The following is a 16,096-nucleotide window of genomic DNA, read 5'->3' as shown; positions in this document are numbered from 1 at the left end:
TTACAGTGTTGTTTCTTGGCTACTTACTTGATCTGGATTACGTTATGGGTACTGAAATTAAATATCTACCTGTAACACAAAGCACTACAATAGTGTAGGCAAAAAGAAACAACTCCTTCCCCCTCTTCTCCGATTTCCCACTCTTTCCAAATTCCCAAATAAAACATTCTGTTCAAGTCAACTCTGTGTAATCCCGCTCTGTGCAGGCCGCAGGACATCACAGTAGGAATTCCTCAGGGTATCATTCTAGGCCCAACTATCTTCAACAGTTTCATCATGACTTTGCCTCCATCATAAGGTAGAAGTGGGGTTGTTTGCTAATGATTATACTGTGTTCAGCTCCATTCATAATTCCTCAGATAATGAAGCAGTCCATGCCCACATGTAGCAAGACTTGGACACTATCTAAGCTTGGGCTGTTAAGTGGCAAGGGACATTTGTGCCACACAATTGCTAAGCAATGGCCATCTCCAACAAGAGAGAGCCTAACCACTGCCTCTTGACATTCAGTGGCATTACCATCACCAAGGAAGGTATTCTGCAGTGAGTGTCTCACCTCCTGACTCCCCAAAGCCTTTCCACCACCCACAAGGCACAAGTCAGGAGTGTGGCGGAATACTCTCCACTTGTGTGTATGGGTGCAGCTGCAACATTACTCAAGAAGCTTGACACCATCCGGGACAAAGCAGTCTACTTGATCGGTAACAAATCCATTGGCCTAAAGATCCACCTTTTCCTCTGGTGTATCATGGCTGCAGTGTTTCCTATCTACAGGATACACTGCAGTAACTCACCAAGGCTTCTTCAGCAGCACTTCTCAAACCCTTGATCACCACCTGGAACAACAAGGGCAGCAGTTGCATGGGAACACCATCACCTCCAAGTTCCCCTTCAAGTCAGACACCATCCTGACAAGCAAAGTAACACACACTCCACTTTTCCTTATCTTTTTTGGGCTCCCTGGGCACCAGCACATTCCTCACCCTTTAACAGGAACAGCTACACAAATAACCTTTCACAATACACTCTGGTTAAGGGGATCACGAACTAGGGAACGTATAATATGGCTACCCAGCCCCCCAAATAGCAATTACTTCCATGACCAACCTTGAGATCCATTCCTCCATTTTATCAGGGTGATACCACCACATCTCTTACTAAAGGTGTCCCAATCCACCTGGCACACATTCCTCAAGTGCTAACCTTCACCAAATTCACTCAATTTTGTTGCAGGACAAACTGCTGCACAATTCCCACCTGAGACAGGCCAGCAGAGAAGGGATCCTCAACTGGAAAGAATTCGCACCCTAAAAGGAGCAGACCATGAAGGTCATGGGGAGTCACTGTGCTCTGGCCATGGGAGATGGCAAGGTTGAGGGCATGGTCCCAGCACCAGGTCAGTGACTAAACAGCTACATAGTTGCTGCAGCCTCCCTGTAAAGCATCACACAGCCACCAGCTTCCACCCTCTTTTCTGTCTACTATTCCTAATGGGGTAATGTTAACCCATATTTTTAGCTTGTACCATTCTGTCCTGCAGATCCACCACAGCAATGAGGGGCAATGGAGGAGGACAAAGGGAGATGGAATTAATTCCTTGTGGATATTGAGGACGACAAAGGCAGAGAACATCAGATTCAAGCCCACCCATAAGTACCTAAAATGAAGACCTTCACATACTCCTCTGCAATAACCCTTTCAATCTCACCCCCTGCACACCAGCTTGAGGGAAGGGGTAGGAGGGATTAGATGGTGTAAGTGAGGACGTGGCACCTCAGTGATTCACAGAGCATGAGGATGCCGGAGGAGGGGACAGTGGGCGAGGATGTGCCACCTTCAACAGCGAATGCTGTCCCTGACTTTGGAGTCATGGGTACTCCCCTTGAAAAGAATATCACACCTGTGTGCAGGCTCTGAGGTCATTCTCCAGCATTTGATAACTGCACTGGAATCTGCAACAGACCCCCACCTAAGAAGCAGCCAGGGACCAGTCTGTGCTTCCACCTCCAATGATTTTCATTGACTTTGATGGAAAATAAAATCATGTGCCGTGTAAAACGGGCTGCTGATTTGCTCTCGCCTGTTTCACGCTACCATCCAAGAGGAATTTCATCCCCTTTTAGTCACCCAGGGAAAGTGCAGTGTTAGGAAAGTGTAGGTTGGCATGTGTTCACTTTGGACTTGGTTGTATTAAAATAGAATGTATGCATTTCTATCATGCTTTGTGATTCATAGAGGATGGACTCACAGGAAAGAATGCCTCCATTTTGTGATGATTTATTCAATCAGGTGATTATTGGCATTGTCAAGTTTGGGAAAAGACGTCTGATGTCTTGTCATGTCCTAGGATCAGTACTCAATTAAAGAATTGTCCCTTTATTTGAAGGTAGTTCAGAAGGAGGCAGTACAGAAGTTAAAACTTATGTTAAACCGAAGAAGACTTTACTGCTCTTGCAGCAGTCACTGAGGAATCTTGTGAGTGATGGTCATCATGATTCTCTCCTCCATGTACTTCTGCCTCCAAAATAGTTAGGTCCACCTCCCCAGGAATATCCAAGTTCAGGCCTTTTTGTGTGGCGAAGGTGCATTCGGCAATAACTATGCATGACACAGGAACTGGCGCATACTGCAGAGACCTTCCAAACTGTCTTGGCAGGAACAGTGCCCTTTAATACCTCAATAGCCTCTGAATGACCACTCGTGTAGAGGCACTCCTCTGCTGCTGTTCAAGCCAGTCTGTGTGGGGCATACCCATGGGAGCAGCCAGAAGTCATCTGCTAAAAGGATTTTCTTCACTGAAGAGGTCAGAGAGGGCCAAATTTTGAAAAATGACTGCATTCTGACAATCAAGCATATCTGACATTGACATACAGGATGCTTAACATATTGTCACACACAATTTGTATATCCAGGGAGTGGAAGCTCTTCCTCTTTAAGAAGTTGAGATTGTAAGCAATGTGGGTGGCATTTGCTACACTCTGGACCTTGGGAAGGCCAGCAAACCTGTAACACTGTATGGCCCTATCTCACTGCTGTGTTGCTGTGATGCTTAGCTCTGCTATAAAGTGTGTTAGTCACCTGACGATGCATGCCCATATTGCAGCCTGGATAATATTCAGAAATTTCCCCATGGCTGCCTGAAATGATCCTGTGCCACAAAAGTTGAAGGTGGTCATTACTTCATACCCATAAACAGCAGACTGTGGGCAGATGAGAGTGACTCCAGATTCTCATGCAGTAGGTGCAGAGCTCGCCTCTTGCCTCTTTGGTGAAGTCCACTTTTCTAATACACATCTTCCCACTAAAGTCCTCATAGAACCCATGTTGCCTCTATATTCTTTGGGGGGAGTAATATCTGGTCGGGTGCCTCCTTCTTAACTACTGCTTCACTCTCTTTTCCTTTATCCTCTGCTGCTCCTTCTCCATTACAATGGTATGTCCATAGGGTAAGCCATACCTGTTCCTGGAAAGCCTTTACTGTGACAGGTTGAGGAAGGGTCAAAATTTCCCAGTGGTCTCAGACTCTCAGAAGCAGTGAGAAATAGGTCCAAGGCTGTGTAGGCAGATTATCAAAGAAACTCGCTCCAAAAAGATCCCAGCTACAGAAATCTCTAGTCAAATCTCCACACTCTTCAAGCTCAAAAGCTCCTCCCTTCGGCCAGTCTCAGCTGATCCTGGCAGCAGCTGCACCTTATATCTCTCAGTGTAACTTACACTGTGAGCATAAAACCAGGAGATTCAGGAATACACTGGCCTTCATTTACATATATTGTAATGAGCTCACTTGGGATTTGGTGGTGGACTGTGCAAAAGGCCAAAAAGCACAATTCGTGAGATTGATTTTGGGGTATGTAACCAGCAGAAATGGTTTCTGCCCCCTTTTGCTGGCAAAAAAAAATAATGCCCTAAATCTATGATGAAAGTACACTGAAAACAGTGTGAAAACGCGGCCTGTATCTCTCATGAACACTTTAAGTGGATCCTACCTGATGCCTAGTTAGTAAAGGCAATGTTTAGAGTAGCACCAAGCCAAGTTAATTTCTGTGTATACTGAGTTACCTCAGCCAGGGCAATGGTTGGGCTGATACAGTTGGCCTTGATGCTCTTGAGCTAGCGGAGGGGGAAGCCAGGCTTTCCAATCCTGATCACTAGCGTGTGAGCTCTGCTGAAAGGTGTGCATATCAGGCACAGTTAGATTGGACTGAGCTGTAATGCTCCCCATGGTCAAGTGACTCACCTATCAAAAGTGATCACTTGGACGAGATACCAGGGGCTGTGCACAAGGTCAGAAGCCAGAATCTGTTCTACGGTGCAATTAGTTCGCAGGGCTAAGTTTAAATCATCTTTTCTACTGTTCTGATTTAGGTTATCCTTGAATTGCAAACTGTGTAAAAGCATAAATATTAATTTTAATGTGTAGTAATTGTTATTTTATAAACTGAGTTCATCAATTAATTTGAATGTTATTTTTATTCATTACAATTGAATTTATAATACCAACAGAACTAACAAATTTATTTCTGTGCGAGCAAGACATTGGTGCATGATGTAGGCTGACACTCTGAGTGAGTGCTGTGTTACCAGGAATTAATTTTTTCAAATAAGGTGTTAAACTGAGGTAGCATCTGTCTGTTCAGGTTAATGTTAAACACCTTATAACCCTATTCAAAGAAGAGGGGAATTCTCCAGATCTCATTGCCAACATTAATTCCTCAACCAAACACCACAAAATCATTAACTGCTCATTAATTTCATTGCTGCTTGTGGGATCTTACTATACATAAAATGACTCCTGTGTAAGAACAGTTGCTGTACTTCAAATTAAATTCATTCTATATGAAGCGCTTTGAGACATTCCCAAGAGACATGATAAGGCCCTGTATAAATGGTAGCCTTTTTAGTAATTTAAATAAATATTTGTGGTCAGAAACAGAGCATCTACTACAATAATAATACTTTATAATTTTCCTTATTCTTATATTATTAATTAAACTTAATGTTGTTACAATTTATTTTAGTAGAGAAGCACCTTGTGAAATGATTGAATTAAATAGAGTTGAGTGGGTCATAACCCACAAAACGGCAAATTTACACCATGCAGATAAGGACTGACTATTAAAATGCAATCGGGGGAAGAACACAAGAAAAACCAGTGGTGAGAAAAAGGCATTTGGACCACTGAAACTCAGCTCTCTGTTATATTACAATCCAGTACAGCATCTAAATGTATTTTAAATAATCCCAGAGTTTTGTCTATATTACCTTGCTCAGTAGATTATTACATTTATCACTCTTTGCATAAAGAAGTCTTTCTTGATTATGTTCTAAATTTACTTTTCATCAATTTATATTTAAGTCCTCTGCTCCAACATTCATGCCATACAATCTTATCTGTACCATTTCATGTTTTTATACTTAAAAAAAACCTCCTTTCTAGGCTAGAGCTTAAACTTCTGTAAGCCTCCCTCGCAGTTCATCCCCTCTACTCTTGAGATCAGCTTTGTCGTGATGTTGGTTTGCATTTTACGGCATAGGCTTAATAAGATGGAAAAATAGTGAAAGCAATTAAACCAATTTAGGGAAGGTAGTGGTGAGTTCCATTGTCCTTTAGCCAGGGAGCAATTTCCAAATCATCACATTGTGCAATTTTTGAGATTTTTTAGTTGCACTCGGACAAGGCTTAAATTTAATGCCATTGAAATGCACGTCACTGTTCACATTATGATATAGAACAAACTAAACAATAATGAGACTCCATGGATGAATAAAGCCATAAAGGAACAATTGACGGTAAGGAAAGAGGCATACATTAAGTACATAGACAGCAGGGGAGTGCATGATAAGGGAGACTACGAAAGAAGTTTAAAAAAATTAGGGAGGCAAAGAGGAACTATGAAATTAAATTATCAAGGAACATAAAACAAAATAGTAAAATATTTTATAGGCACATCAATAAAAAAAGGAAGGCTGGGATGGGAATAGGGCCATTGAGGGATAGACAGGATAATACCACAGGTAACGATAGAGAGATGGCAGAAATATTAAATAATTATTTTGCTTCAGTATTTACCAGGGAGATAGAACAGGTGGACATGACATTGGATGATGGGATTAGTAATGAGATAAGTGCATTTAAAATTTAAAAAGGGGGATATATTAAATAAACTAATCAAACTCAAAGAGGATTAAACCCCTGGTCCAAATGGATTGCATCCATTCATTTTAAAAGAATCTCGGGAAGAAATATTACTACGCATATTTAATAATTCGTTAGGAAAAGGTGTAGTGCCAGAGGACTGGCGGATAGCTAACGTAATACCGATATTTAAGAGTGATAGAACATGTCCAGGGAATTATAGACCAGTCAGCTTAACATCGGTGGTAGGAAAAATAATGGAATCCCTACTAAAAGGAGAAAATAGAAGAACATCTAAAAACCAAAAAAATTAACGGGCACTTGGAGAGGTTTAAGCTAATTAAGGATTGCCAACACGGATTTGTAAAAGGCAGATCGTGTTTGACTAATCTAATTGAATTTTTTGTTGAAGTAACAGAGAAGATTGATGAAGGGAATGCAATGGATGTTGTCTACATGGATTTTTGGAAGGCGTTTGACAAAGTACCACATAAAAGGCTGGTTAACAAAATTGAGGCTCATGGAATAGGTGGGTCAGTGGCAGCTTGGATAAGGAATTGGCTTAAGGACAGAAAACAGCGAGTTGTGGTAAATGGCTGTTTTTCAGACTGGAGGATGGTAGGCAGTGGTGTTCCCCGAGGGTCACTGCTTTTTTTGATATATATAAATGACCTGGATATCGGAATACAGCGTAGAATTTCTAAATTTGCCGATGACACCAAACTTGGGGGTGTAGCAAACAGTGATGATGATACCAATCGTCTGCAACTGGACATAGAAAGGCTAGCAGAATGGGCAGACAAGTGGCAGATGGAATTTAATACAGAGAAGTGTGAGGTGATGCATTTTGGCAGAAGGAACAGGGAGAGGCAATATACACTTAATGCACAGTTTTAAAGAGTGTGCAGGGACAGAGAGACCTGGGAGTTAATGTGCATAGGTCCCTGAAGGAGGCAGGACATATTGAGAGAGTGGTTAGCAAAGCATATGGGATCTTGGGCTTCATAAATAGAGGTATTGAGGACAAAAGTAGAGAAGTTATGCTGAACCTTTCTCAAGCGCTGGTTAGGCCACAACTGGAGTATTGCATCCAGTTCTGGTCACCACACTTTAGGAAGGATGTGAAGGCCCGTGAGAGGGTGCAGAGGAGATTTACCAGAATGTTTCCGGGGATGGGGGATCTTAGTTACAAGGACAGGTTGGAGAAGCTAGATTTGTTTTCTTTAGAGCAAAGGAGTTTGAGGGGTGATTTGATAGAGGTGTACAAGATTATGACGGGTTTGGATAGGCTAAATGGGGAAAGGCTGTTCCCACTAGTTGATGGAACAAGGACTAGGGGACACATATTTTAGTTTTGGGCAAGAGATACAGGGGGGATGTGAGGAAAAACTTTTTTACGCAACGAGTGGTGAGGACCTGGAATTCACTGCTGACGGAACTGGTGGAGGCGGAGACACTCAATGTTTTCAAAGAGAGACTGGATAGGCACATGAGGGAAATAAACTTGCAGGGCTACGAGGATAAAACGGGGGAGTGGGACTGACTGGATTGCTCTACAGAGAGCCAGCATGGACTCGATGGGCTGAATGGCATCCTTGTGTGCCGTATGACTCTATAATAATGAATAGTCAGCATGGATTTCAGAAGGGAAAGTCTTGCTTGACCAACCTTACTGAATTTTTTGAAGAGGTAACAGAGAGAGTAGACAATAGTAATGCAGTAGATGTAATTTATCTGGATTTTCAAAAGGCCTTCGATAAGGTACCCCATAATAGACTGATGAACAAGGTCAGAGAATGCAGAGTCAGGGGACAAGTAGCACAATGGATTGCTGGCTGGCTTCAGGACACAAAGCAGAGAGTAGGAGTAAAGGGCAGCTATTCACAGTGGCAGAAGTGGTGTTCCACAAGGATCAGTGCTGGGACCATTGCTGTTCACAATTTACATTAACAATTTAGACTTTGGAATCAAAAACACAATTTCTAAATTTGCGGATGACACCAAATTGGGGGGGATAGTCAATACTGAGGAGGACTGCAACAAATTACAGGAGGACATTAATAAACTTGCAGAATGGGCATATAATTGGCAAATGAAGTTCAACACAGATAAATGTGAGGTATTACATTTTGTAGGAAGAATAGGGAGGTCACTTATCACTTGGAGTGTGCGAATCTAGGTGGAGTAGAGGAACAAAGGGATCTCGGAGTACAAATACACAAATCGCTAAAAGTTGCGACACAGGTTAACAAGGCCATAAAAAAGCAAACTAAGCACTAGGGTTTATTTCTAGAGGTATAGAATTGAAAAGTAGGGAAGTTATGCTAAACCTGTATCGAACCTTGGTTAGACCACACTTAGTGTACTGCATACAGTTTTGGTCGCCATATTATAAAAAGGATATAGAGGCAGTGGAGAGGGTGCAGAGAAGATTTACAAGGATGATACCAGAAATGCGAGGGTATGCATATCAGGAAAGGATGAACAGGCTGGGTCTCTTTTCTCTTGAAAAGAGAAGGCTGACTGATAGAGTAGACACAGAGAGAGTGTTTCCACTTGTGGGGATGAGCATAACTGGAGGCCATCAATATAAGATAGTCACCAAGAAATCCAATAGGGAATTCAGAAGAAACTTCTTTACCCAAAGAGTGGTGAGAATGTGGAACTCGCTACCACAGGGAGTGGTTGAAGCAAATACTATAGATGCATTTAAGGGGAGGCTAGACAAGCATATGAGGGAAAAGGGAATAGAGGGTTCTGCTGATAAGAGTTAGATGACAAATGACGAGAAGAGGCTCGTGTGGAGCATAAACGCCGGCATAGACTGGTTGGGCCGAATAGCCTGTTTCTGTGCTGTATATCCTATGTAGAATTCAGGTAAATTTGTTATGCCATTGCATGGGAAAGCATCATTTGGCAATACAGAGATGGGGCAAAAATAAATCTTTAAACATTGCTTTATGTGGTTTCACATTACAATCGTGTACTATTATGAAAGGATACATGTGCAATATTTACACGGAGGATATAGCAATGCTTTCACATCTGTCACAGGATACGGCTTCCTATATATAAATAATATTATACAGTGTTATCAGGAACCGCAGTAGAAAAGAATGCAAATCAGACTTGAACATTCCAGAACCATTTGCAATTCTACACAAGGGGATGAACAATAAATTATGAAAGGTCTGCATTTTCAAATGAAATGGTTTGAAAGATGGGCTTGGAGGAAGCAAATAAGTCATAAATAAGAAGATAAGCATCTTTTATTCTGGCCACTGAAAAAAATTGCAGATAAATAAAAGTCGGTAGTAAGTACTATACATATAACATAAAAACATAGAAGATAGGAGCAGGAGTAGCTCCTTCGGCCCCTCGAGCCTGTTCCGCCATTTAATGAAATCATGGCTGATCAGCCAAATTCAGTACCCTGTCCCTGCTTTCTCCCCATATCCCTTGATCCCTTTAGCTTTAAGAAATACATCTAACTCCTTCTTGAATATATTTAATGAACTGGCCTCAACTGCCTTCTGTGGTAGAGAATTCCACAGGTTCACCACTCTCCGGGTGAAGAAATTCCTCCTCATCTCAGTCCTAAATGGCTTACCCCTTATCCTTAGACTGTGACCCCTGGTTCTGGACTCCCCCGCCATCGGGAACATCCTTCCTGCATCTAGTCTGTCTAGTCCTGTTAGAATGTTGTAAGTTTCAATGAGATCCCCTCTCATTCTTCTAAACTCTAGCGAATATAAGCCTAATCGACCCAATCTCTCCTCATACGTCATTCCTGCCATCCCAGGTATCAGTTTGGTGAATCTTCGCTGCACTCTCTCCATGGCAAGAATATCCTTCCTCAGATAAGGTGACCAAAACTGCACACAATATTCAAGGTGTGGTCTCACCAAGGCCCTGTACAACTGCAGCAAGACATCCTTGCCCCTGTACTCGAATCCTCTCGCTATGAAGGCCAACATACCATTTGCCTTCTTAACCGCCTGCTGCACCTGCATGCTTACCTTCAGCGACTGGTGCACAAGGACACCCAGGTCTCGTTGCACTTCCCCTTTTCCCAATCTATTGCCGTTCAGATAATAATCTGTCTTCCTTTTTTTGCCACTGAAGTGGATAAACTCGCATTTATCCACATTATACTGCATTTGTCATGCATCTGCCCAATCACTCAACCTGTCCAAATCATACTGGAGTTTCTCTGCATCCTCCTCACAGCACACATGCCCACCCAGCTTTGTGTCGTCTGCAAACTTGGAGATATTACATCTAATTCCCTTGTCTAGATCATTAATATATATTGTGACTAGCTGTGGTCCTAGCACCGATCCCTGCGGTACCCCACTAGTCACTGCCTGCCACTCGGAAAAAGCCCCGTTTATTCCAACTCTTTGCTTCCTGTCTGCCAACCAGTTCTCTATCCAAGACAGTACCTTACCCCCAATCCCGTGTGCTTTAACTTTTGCACGCTAATCTCTTATGTGGGACCTTATCGAAAGCCTTCTTAAAGTCCAAATACACCACATCCACTGGTTCTCCTTTATCTATTCTGCCAGTTACATCCTCAAAAAATTCCAGTAGATTAGTCAAGCATGATTTACCTTTTGTAAATGTGCTTATCTTCCTTACAGTCTGAGATTGTTCAACTAAACCTGTGATATTTGCACATCTCTGGAAATATGCCCCCCCACCCCAACTTGTCAGATTCATTTGGCACTACCGTCAGCTGCAGGATAAGAGGTTGAAGAGCAACATCCTTCTAAGCAAGGTAGGGTTCTACTTCCCCTCACTGTCGACCATTCTACTCTCTACACATCGAGTGGAGCCCAAACATGACAGGGCCTCTCCCCTTGGGGAAGACCAAACCTTCGAGACTGTTGCCAGTGCTTGGTGCTGTCTATAGATATCAGAACACTTTTATTAGTCAGTTTCTAAGCTGCTTCATAACATTCTACTCCTTTTAGAGGTAACTCTGTAGATGGGACACCTCTACCAGTTTGTCACATCCTGAACAAAATCTCTTGAAGAGCAGGATTATGATTACAAAATATACAGAAAAGTAACAAGCTGATAAGGTTAGATGACGTAGGGTGGAGGCTCATGTTGAGAATAAAAACATCGGCACAAACCAGTTGGGCTGAATGGCCTGTTCCTGTACTGTAAATTCTATGTAATGATAGAAACTGGTGCAAATTTGCAGTCGTTTTCATGCTTAGTTGATAAAAGCTGTAATGATGTCTGCCACTCCCAACACTATTGAAACTGAAGTTAAATCTTTTCTGTAAATTCCACATTAGCCACATCCCGCCTTTAAGTTAGAATTGATGTATAGAATATACCCTGATTTAACAGTCCGTTTAGATCATGTACCAGTGACAGATTCTGTAGTTACCTTCCAGATCCTGTTCCAGAATGGAAAGCTCACTACTCAGGAAGCTATTCTTGGACACATGAACAGCAATCAAAATAGATGGATATTCTTGGTTGCAGAATATGGCTTGCCATCAAGCACGTCGGACAAGTTTCATCCTTTTCAAGTTTGCAGAGGTTTTTATGCTTAGTTGACACAAGGTGTAATAATTCAACGCTCAAGTATGAAGCACATGACAAGTGTGAGTCACAGGAATCCAGCCTAGTTACAGGGGCCCACTCGGACAACTTTCACTCAAATACATGGAAAAATTTGGTGTCTTGCTTCTCGTGGGTTGCACCTATCCAGATTGGCACCTTGATTCTAAGTAAATTAATGGTTCCACTATCAGAGTTCTTGGAATGTTGTCTCAGATGTTGATCTAAAGTTGTTTTATTCACTTAGCACAACAACTTGCATTTATATAGCACCTAACATCCCAAGGCACTTCACAGGAACGTTATCAAACAAAATTTGACACCAAGCCACATAAGGAGCAGTTAGGGCAGATGACCAAAAGTTTGGTCAAAGAGGTAGGTTTTAAGGAGCGTCTTAAAGGAGGAAAGAGAGGTAGAGAGGCAGAGAGGTTTAGGCAGGGAATTTCAGTGCTTAGGGCCTCAGTAGTTGAAGGTACGGCCGCCAATGGTGGAGCGATTAAAGTCAGGGATGTGCAAGAGGCCAGAATTGGAGGAGCGCAGAGATCTCGGAGGGTTGTCGGGCTGCAGGAGGTTACAGAGATAGGGAGGGACGAGGCCATGAGGGATTTGAAGATAAGGATGAGAATTTTTATGCCAGCATTATCCTTGATTTACAAGCTTAGTGAACTACATGCTTCAGTTTGTTTTGGCATAAAAGTAGAGCAGTTCTTAGGAGTCACCCTGATTGTTTTTCTCCAGGTGATTTTTCAGTTTTATTTAAATAAGGAAATTGTTGCTTCCTCATTTTATCCACCAAAACATCAATTTGATAGTGACTAAGTTCTACTATGTGAATGCATCTCAGAGCACTCTATTCTAAGTTAACCAAATTCAGGAGTTCAGGAAATCAAGGCAGTTCTACTGTAAGAGGATTCTAGGCAGCTCAGTGACCCAGCGGCAATCGCTGAATGGCCAGGGTAATGTATTCTTCATTGTTGCCATCTGGATGATAGAAGTCACAAGAGTTCAATTAAATAACATTATGGTCATCCTACTGCCTCATCAAGCATACCTTTATCAGATATTTGTTACAGTCTTTGTAAGTCAGCTATGTGAAGTACTCCTGGATTGTTTACCAAATTTTAGTTTAATTTTTCTAGTGCACAAGATGGCATTTTTGCAAAATTGGACAGCAGTAATTGGAGCTCCTCAGCTAGGACTACTCTTCTCTTCAATTGGTACTACTGTGTCATGGCTCCTAGTGTGTCTAGGATTCAAAACGATGAAGACTGTTAGTAGATTATCTAACTTGTGGAAGCTTCCTCCTTCTTTGAACAGTAGGCGTCCTTCGCACATCATGATGCCTCCCAACCATTTCTTTGGGTTTTGCTAGGTTTGGGGTTTGGTTAGCAATTTTAGGGTGAAGTTAGGCAAGATTCGTTTCTGATTAAAAATTAACTAGTGCTATGATGCAGCACCTAGACTTTATACAAAGCAGGAGCAAAATGCTACCTGTGTTGCCAGTTTGCATGATGTCATTATCAAAACATTTTTATGAGCATGCTCAGTATATAGTTTCCACTCCCAGAACTAACCAAGGTCAGTCAAGTTTCTATGGTGTGTGGAGGATGCCTATGAAGAACTTGCAAGGTAGGTAATGTAACTTTTTGATTCACTCCTTCTAAAAAGCCTGATATATGATATTGAAATACCTGCCCAGTGTTTTCCCGAGTTGAAAATTCCTTAACAACTACAAACTAAGTATTTTTTAGGTGTATACATTGTAATTTTATACTGTTCTGATTTTCATGCCTTCTCAAGGGCTAAGTAACACTGCATATACAATACACCCAGCAAGCTGAGCAGTGGGAGTGCGTGTGTTTAGCTAGGTGCTGACGCATCACATGTTATCCTCCCTGAAACGTAAAAATGTGGAATGAGAAAAATGTTTCAACCACCAAGCTTGCTCTTTCCAGTCAGCCATGTACAATTGACCCAGACACAGATTCTCCCCAACCTGTTTTCTTTCATTAGAGAGATGAATAAGCACAGTAAAACTTACATATGTGAAAACTCTGACAGTAACCAAGCAAAAACCCCAGAATATCAGTTTTCCATTATAGTTTATATTATTAAACCCTCGTCAGTTGAGTCCCACAGTCCCATCTGAACAGCAACCAAAGTATTCAAATAGATATTTGTAATCTGTGCCTGTATTTATCGCATACTCTCTGACCTGTTTTTAGGTAGATATTCAGAGAGTTCCTTTGCAAAGGAGTTAATTGATTGAATATGTGGGTAATTGCTTTTGATATATATATATTTACAGTATATGTGTTCCTTGTAACTGCTATGGTGGTTTTATATGGATTTTGAAAAAGCATTTGACAAGGTACCACATAAGAGACTTATGATGAAGTTAATGGCACATGGGACTAATGGCAATATGATTACATGAATAGCAAGACAGTGGGGTGGGGGATTGGGGGGAGAAAGTAAAAGGTTGGGATAAAAGGAAGTTTCTTGAACATTTGTTCTTGGGATGTGAGTGATGCTGTCGGGGCTTTATTTATTGCCCATTGCTGGTTGCCCTGATGACATTAACAGTCAACCATATAGTGTGTGTTGTGTCGGCACCTTTCTACCTAGACACAATTTAGGACTCAGAACTCAGAGATTCAAACATGAAGTGCTTTATTGGAAGGAAAGGAAGTTCTGGCAAGTTCCGAACAAAGAGAGCTAAACTTAACCGAGAGAATACCCAACCATTTATCTCCTGTGACAGCGCCACCACAGGTGGGAGGAGAACACACAATAGAACACACAATACATAACATTTCCTCCCCTCTTAAATGGAAGGTCCACATTATTCCTCAATAGGTAAGTTACTTTCAATACACTCAACTAACCTAGGGTAGAGGTAGACTGCCTCAAACCCTGACTTTACCCTGGGGTTTATTCTGCCCCAGTCTTGTGGGTAAGTCACTAAGCCTACAGATCCAAGCGTCTTGGAGGCCGCCGCTCTCTGACAGGATACCGGCGGTCATCGCTGGCTTCCACAGCAGTAGGCATTGACACAGGCCTGGATGGAGAAGGTGCCTGTGTCAGTTGAAAGTCAGGAGTTTGCACAGGTGGAACAGTCTCTTTGACTTCCTGTGTTGGAGAAGAGCACTGTGGCAAAGGATGCTGGTTTGCGGTATCATTCGGAACAAGTTCAGGCCAACCAGCCGTTGGAGCCTCTGTGGCTGTCTCTGCTCCTAGCAACAGTTGATCTGTGTGTCTTCTCCAGACGACGTCCTCAGCAGTCTCAACCGTGTAAGACACAGGGCCCGTCTGCGCGATCACCGTAGCAGGAACCCATTTCGGTCCAGTGTTGTAGTTTCGAGCTAGGACGTGCTCTCCTTGGCTCTTTTCTCTCTCTTTTCAACTTGAGCTTGTTGTTGACGATGGGCAACCTGCTCTGCCCTTGGAGGTTTGAGTAAGTCAAAACTTGTCCGCAACTGCCTCTTCATCATGAGCGAAGCGGGGGATGTTTTGGTTGTGGCATGCGGCTCGTTCCTGTAGGACAACAGGAAGCTGTTCAGACGTTGTTGGATTGAGCCCTGACCTTGCGATGCCTTCAAGGCGTGCTTCAAAGTTTGCACGAACCTTTCTGCCTGGCCGTTAGTAGAGGGATGATAGGGCGCAGACCTGATGTGTTGGACACCATTCACATGCAGGAAGGTTGCAAACTCCTGTGATACAAATTGTGGACCATTGTCACTTACGAGTTGTTCCGGTGAGCTATAACGGCTGAACATCTCACCAAGTTTCTCAATTGTTTTCTCTGCCGTGGTAGACCTCATCACAGCGACCTCTGGCCACTTGCTACGAGCGTCCACAACCACCATAAACATCTTCCCTTCGAAAGGACCGGCGAAGTCCACATGTACTCGCTGCCAAACTTCTGCAGGCCAATCCCAGGGGTGTAGGGTTGCCAGCTGTGGAACATTCCGGACCCTTTGACATGGGGAACATGTTTTGGCTTTCTCCTCAATATTCCCATCAAGACCTGGCCACCAGAAGTAGCTTCTTGCCATTTCCTTCATCCGAACCATCCCACTGTGGCCTGTATGAAGTTGTTGCAGTATAGGTTCCCTCAGAGGTGGCGGAATGATGACACGGCGTCCCCAAAAAAGACAACCTGCCTGGACGGAGAGCTCATTTCTTTTTGAAACGTAAGGTTTCAAGCTAGGAGAATCTCCTATCGCTCTCCCTCGAATGACATCATCCATTACCTCAGACAGGACTGGATCGTTGCGGGTGTACCTTCGCACCTGAACTGCAGTGACAGGTGCTCCTTCCACTTGTCTAAAGTAGAAGATGTCTATCTGACGAGGCTCTGGGGGAGTAACAGGCAAG

Source organism: Somniosus microcephalus, chromosome 4, assembly GCF_052327205.1.
Source record: "Somniosus microcephalus isolate GS21.2 chromosome 4, FLI_Smic_1.0, whole genome shotgun sequence".
Lineage (NCBI taxonomy): Eukaryota > Metazoa > Chordata > Chondrichthyes > Squaliformes > Somniosidae > Somniosus > Somniosus microcephalus.
Note: the sequence above shows the minus strand (reverse complement) of the source record.